General features: G+C 38.1%; 1 long non-coding RNA gene across 1 annotated transcript; it reads right to left on the bottom strand.

Moving 5' to 3' along the window:
• Nucleotides 1-892: 892 nt before the first annotated feature.
• On the bottom strand, nt 893-4,692 carry LOC138752375 (uncharacterized). The gene is made up of 2 exons (XR_011350571.1): nt 4,230-4,692; nt 893-1,878 (listed from the first exon to the last, which is right to left on the bottom strand). It is a non-coding gene; the product is annotated as an uncharacterized lncRNA (long non-coding RNA).
• Between the last annotated feature and the right edge of the window lie 775 nt (nt 4,693-5,467).

Genomic DNA, 5,467 nt, shown 5'->3' with positions numbered 1-5,467 from the left:
GTCCAAGAGGACACAGGGGCAAGATTTTGACCATAATTTTTCAAAATTTTCTTAGAAATGTACATTCTTGCCACCCTGGAAGTTGGGGATAGCTACAACTATGCTCTTGTTTGCAACAGGAGGAATGGATAAAGCAAACAATTTAATTATAGGCTAGGACTGTCGTTAAATATTCAAATCAATTTTAAGAGACTGTATAATTAAGATGGCATAGATTAATCAGGAATTATGTTATGTTATATCTAACTAAAATAATTGAGTTATTTTGGAGGGTGACAAGCAGCAGTGCATTTGATTTGACCAGTGTGGATTTTAGCAAAGCCGTTGACAAGATCCCATGTGTCAAACTGGACAAAAAAAATAATTAAAGCCAAGGCACCTAAAGTAATGGGAAGTTGTTTCTAAAACTGGGTTAGTGCAAGAAATAAACTTCGATAGTTGCTAAGAGAAACTGAAAGCCTGTGACTAAGGTTTTGACCAGGTTTGGAACTTAGTGCCTAGCTTTATGTGATAAGCAAGAATTCGTGACATAGAGGATATTTTACAAATTGTGCAATAGTCACCATGGTAATTCCTATTTCATGATCAGAATAAAGAAAAACATAAGGATTTCTCAGGAAAAAGATAAGAAGTTCCAACATGCTTGATCCCTGCAAACTAATTCTGCATCAACGTCAAAGCCTTACTGGAGTTTAAATGCCCAAACTTCATGGACTATTTAACTGCCAACTTAATGGATCTTAAATAAATGTAATCAGAGCTCTGTCTATGTGATTTTTCATGAGTCCATGAAGGAGACAACATACTTTAATTTAGGCTCATGAAACATAAATGATGGCAAAATTTTGAATATGAGAGATCAATAGCATTGAGGTGAATTGAAAGACCATAATTGATTAATGGACTGATTTAATGAAAGTTAATGTCTTGCAACAACAAATGACAATTCAAAAATCTGCAGATACTAGAAATCTGAGATTAAAACCGAAACTGCTTAGCCAATCAAGCAGGATTCTGGTAAGAGAAATAGGGTTATTATTTCAGGTTAAAGACACTTTGTCAGAACTCATCTGTTTTATACTCTTTCCCAATACGAATTTCACAGAATGGATAACTTTGATGCACAAAAATTATTTTGCTTGATTTTCCTTTCCACTTGTAACACTCGTTTTTAACATTTGACCTTTCACACCAGTTATTTGTGCGATCCTCTCAAATGATAGCTGTAAAATGGTCAATTCTCTTAAACAAACCATACCTGTGAAAAGACCCTTGACAGTGGATCATTTATGTTTCAATATGATGTCTTCACATGTTAAATAAATCTAATGCAGGCAACCATCCAATAACACAGCTGTTAAATGCCTCTCAGATTTTTTTTGGTTAAAGCATCAAATCTCATTTTGTCTGCCATGCCAGTCCCTTTCAACAGACCTTGTCCTTCCTTATTCAGAAGTGGAGCTGAGTTGAGTCATCTTTTACAATACAATGAAAATATGTGAGTCCTGTACAGTGAGGTTGCAGTTGAATTACCCATCTTCAACCCAGAGCTGTAGTGGTTTCTAGACCACCAAGCCTGCTCCAGTTATTGAGGGAGCCAAATTAACTTGTAATTTGTAAAGTTTAAATAGAGAAGCATCAGTTTACACACCATGGAAAAACTCATCATGGAAAATTTTCAATCTAATTGAGTCCTTTTAGAATGAAATACTTAAGCTGGAAACTTTGCTGAATTAATCAATAGACTTCTAGTGCCAATCAATGCACATACGGGAGGCTGTAGATGCTGGAATCTGGAGTATAAGGCAATCTCCCTCGGATGCTGCTCCTCTAGCAGATTGTTTTTTTTTCTCTCTCTCTTGAGTATCAGTCAGGTTCCTGAAATAAAGAACACAGTGGTCTTAATTCGTAAGTCAAGAAGAACATGCTGGAAACACTTGACAGGTCAGGCAGTATTTAAAGAGCACAAGACAGAGTCAACATTTCAGATTGATGAGTTTCCATGATTCTGGAAGCAGTGAGGAAGGCTGCACTGGATCCAGGCCCACCTCAGGTTCCTCTCATAGGATGGTCATCCTGAACATTTGTGATCGTATGGTGCCCAGTATGCAGTCAGCTTCACTGCTCCACAAACAGATGCCAGGCTTCAGACTGTGCTGACGACCTTCTATGAGTAGCCTTTTCCTCTATTTCTAAGTAGATTCAATGATGAAAGACGTTTGGAGTTGATGCAATCCATTCAAGTAATTAAAAAGCGATATTCATAATTTTTTTAAAACACATTCAATTTATCTAAATTTATTAAAATAAAGTTTTCATAAAGTTTTAATAAAGTTGCCTTCATTTACCTTTTCACTGAAGGTCTACGATCCCCATCCAAATGAAAAGGGCTACACCAGATGGGCCAGACGCAAAGACCCCTCAGCTCAATACTTTACAGAAGACATCTAATTTCAATCATAAATCCATTGGTAGTGCATCTGACTACAGTCCATTTAGTAACTCTGCATGGCAGTTCAGAGGTGTATACACTGGTTTTAACCAGCTCTCTTCAGAACTGCCATTCACCACATGTGCAATCCAGAACATTTATCCCCACTCAGTCACCACAGCTGCTGCCTGGCCTGATGAAAATTTCTCGTTTGTTCTGGATTATTTCATACTTTCAGCATTGCACTGTGTAGATTTTGGATGCTTCATTCCAAGTTTGACATATCATTCCACAGCTTTACTGGAATGAAAGATTTTATTCAGAGAAAATAGTAGGATCTTTATTAAATACATATGCAAAAATTGATCAAAATCTAAAGCCACAGGAGAATGCCAATCTGTGTATGATATTTCTTTCTTCACATGATTTTGCAAATGGAAATTTAGCTGCAGTAATACATGCTCTGTGGCACAGCAGTATTATGATGCCAGGTACTGTCTGTGTGGAGTCTCTCTGTGATTGTGTGGTTCCTTTCAGGCACTTGGGTTTCCTCCAACATTCCAAAGTCATGTTGTTAATGTAGTTAATAAGCCACTGTAAATGAGCCCGCGGGAAGGTAAGTAAGGATAATAGTGGGGGAAGTTGATGGGATACGAGAGAGGATACATTACAGGGAAATAATTGAGGGAAAGGGGCAAGTGCCAGCATAGACTCACCTGGCCAAGTTGTCGCCTTCTCTGATGTAATAAAAGCTGAGCAAAAATAATAGGAGTTCAAATGTGCAATAGAGCAGTGGCTGTGCATTGGGCAGTACTACCAAAATTTGTCTTCTGTGTCAGAACTGCGAGTGCATTGACATCTTTGCCAATGAAAATGAAGCTTATCATTTACTTTTCAGATGAACCAATAGTAAGTGAGGATAGAGCTGCTGGAACCTCTTTCTGGCTCTGATGTAATGTTCATGCTTTACTGGTTGAATTTTTAAAAGTTGAAGGAAAGGTAGAAAATGAGTTGAAAAACTATTCACAAAAGCTGCTTTTTGCAATGTCATGCTACTCATATTGAACAAAACAAATTAGAACATTTTTTGGAGCAATGGAACAACGCAGGTTGGATCATATTAATAGAACAGGACAGATGTCATTGGTAAATTGGGTGGTGTGGTGAACTGCTGTATTCCTGATTACCTGCTTCCACCCCGTTCTGTGACTCTACCTGTGGCCCCTCCCTCCTTGACCTTGTATAAAGCCTCTAACACCTTGACCCTTCCCCAGAAAGCCCGGGTCGCAGCACAGGATGAGGTCCCTGTCCATTGTGAATAAAAGCCTGTAAATCAGTGACTCATTCTCAGTCTCTCGAGTTATTTACTGCATGTCAGGTGGTCATGGCTTGTGTATTTTTGTTTTAACAATGATAATTTACAGATTTTTTTTGTCTTACATTTCTTAAATGAGAAACAAATTAAAAAGTAGCATGTCTGTATCAGCAATGAACATTGTTTTTTTTTAAATAGAGTTCTGTGCATCTAGAAGATGATAAAGAAACTCCTGGCAGTGTTCATATATTTCTTTTAATAAAATGCTTGAAATGTGAAAGTTCCTCAGAGATTAAGAAAACCCAAATGTCAATTTACCTTGCAGAAAATATTTGCATTACATTCATCAAGATTTAGATATATTAAAATAAAAGAATCAATTATGACTTTTAGACTGCAATGTCGAGAAAATCACAGAAAAAAATTATTATAATTACTGCCCGTGTGGTCATTCTCACTGGGCGCCTTTTTAGACTACAGTACCTGAGTGCAACAGTCCCAGTGGTTGGACGTGCAGTAGAGTGGACGACAGTCTCCGGTACGATTTACACTGCAAGCTTCCTCTGAAAGGTTGTAGGGGTCCTTCAGGATAGATCGCGGTGCAGAAATTGACTCAAAGTTCCTACACATTCCTTTTAAGACTACCCGTGTAGCAGCAAAATTCCTTGATTGTGCTGTTCCGTACCTGCAGTCTGAAAACTTTAATTGTGCTACTTCTCTTGTGATGGAATATGCTTGAATTGCATGAAATATGTTGAAGGCTGGGGTTCAAAGGAATGTTGACAATTAAAGAAGTCCTTTGGAGCTGCCGCAAGGAGTTCTGAATTGTTCCGCCCTTCCCTTTGAGGTAAACTGTTGCTCTCCTGTTCGTTAATTGAACACATACAATCATGCATTTTCCACTCTTCCAGGAAAGGTGACAAAGCCCAGAAAACAAGCTTCAATCTTTCAGCTTCCACTATCTTAAATCTCCCATGCAGGAACAAACAGCAGCCTGCTCATGTTCAAATATTTACTTGTAGCTTATGATCTGCATGTACCAGCTCTTTATTTCACCACAGGACATTTTATTCTTGCTGAATGTGTGTACCTGTTTCACATATGCTCTTTCAAAGATTCACTGTTAATTCATGGTAAGGATCATGGACCAGAGAAAAACCCCAGAGTAATTGTGTCCCACAATCTCTCGACTATGTGTTCTCTTTGTAAAACAAATAGATGTTGGTATTAAAGTATTCAGGTTTTAATCAATATTCTGCTTCCATATTGTAATGATGGTGATCCAGGTTGCAATGCAATTAACAATGCCTTAAGGATTATAGCTCCTGTTTGATTATACTTGGTTGTGAACAGGGGCTGACACAGAGCAAGAGAGCAGTATGTAAGATCTGTAATGGAGGCTTGCAGCCTCTTGGGCTGTTTACATCAACTTTAAAGAACCTTTTCCTTCATCCCTGTGTTGTCTAACAACTCACACATACAAATACAAGATGAAACACATATCAATCATTATTTCCTAGAAATGAAAGAAGTAAATATATTTCTTTATCTATCCATGGTTACCGTAGAGGTTAGTGCAAGCGTCCGCGAACCAGGTTCGAATCTATTGCTGTCTGTAAGGAGTTTGTACTTTCTCCCTGTATCTGCATGGGTTTCCTCTGGGTCTTCCCACCCTCCAAAAACATACTAGGTTTGTAGGTTGATTGATGTATTGGGAAGGC

The sequence above is a fragment of the Narcine bancroftii genome, chromosome 2 (genome assembly GCF_036971445.1).
Source record: "Narcine bancroftii isolate sNarBan1 chromosome 2, sNarBan1.hap1, whole genome shotgun sequence".
Lineage (NCBI taxonomy): Eukaryota > Metazoa > Chordata > Chondrichthyes > Torpediniformes > Narcinidae > Narcine > Narcine bancroftii.
This window is presented reverse-complemented; position numbering and strand designations above follow the sequence as displayed.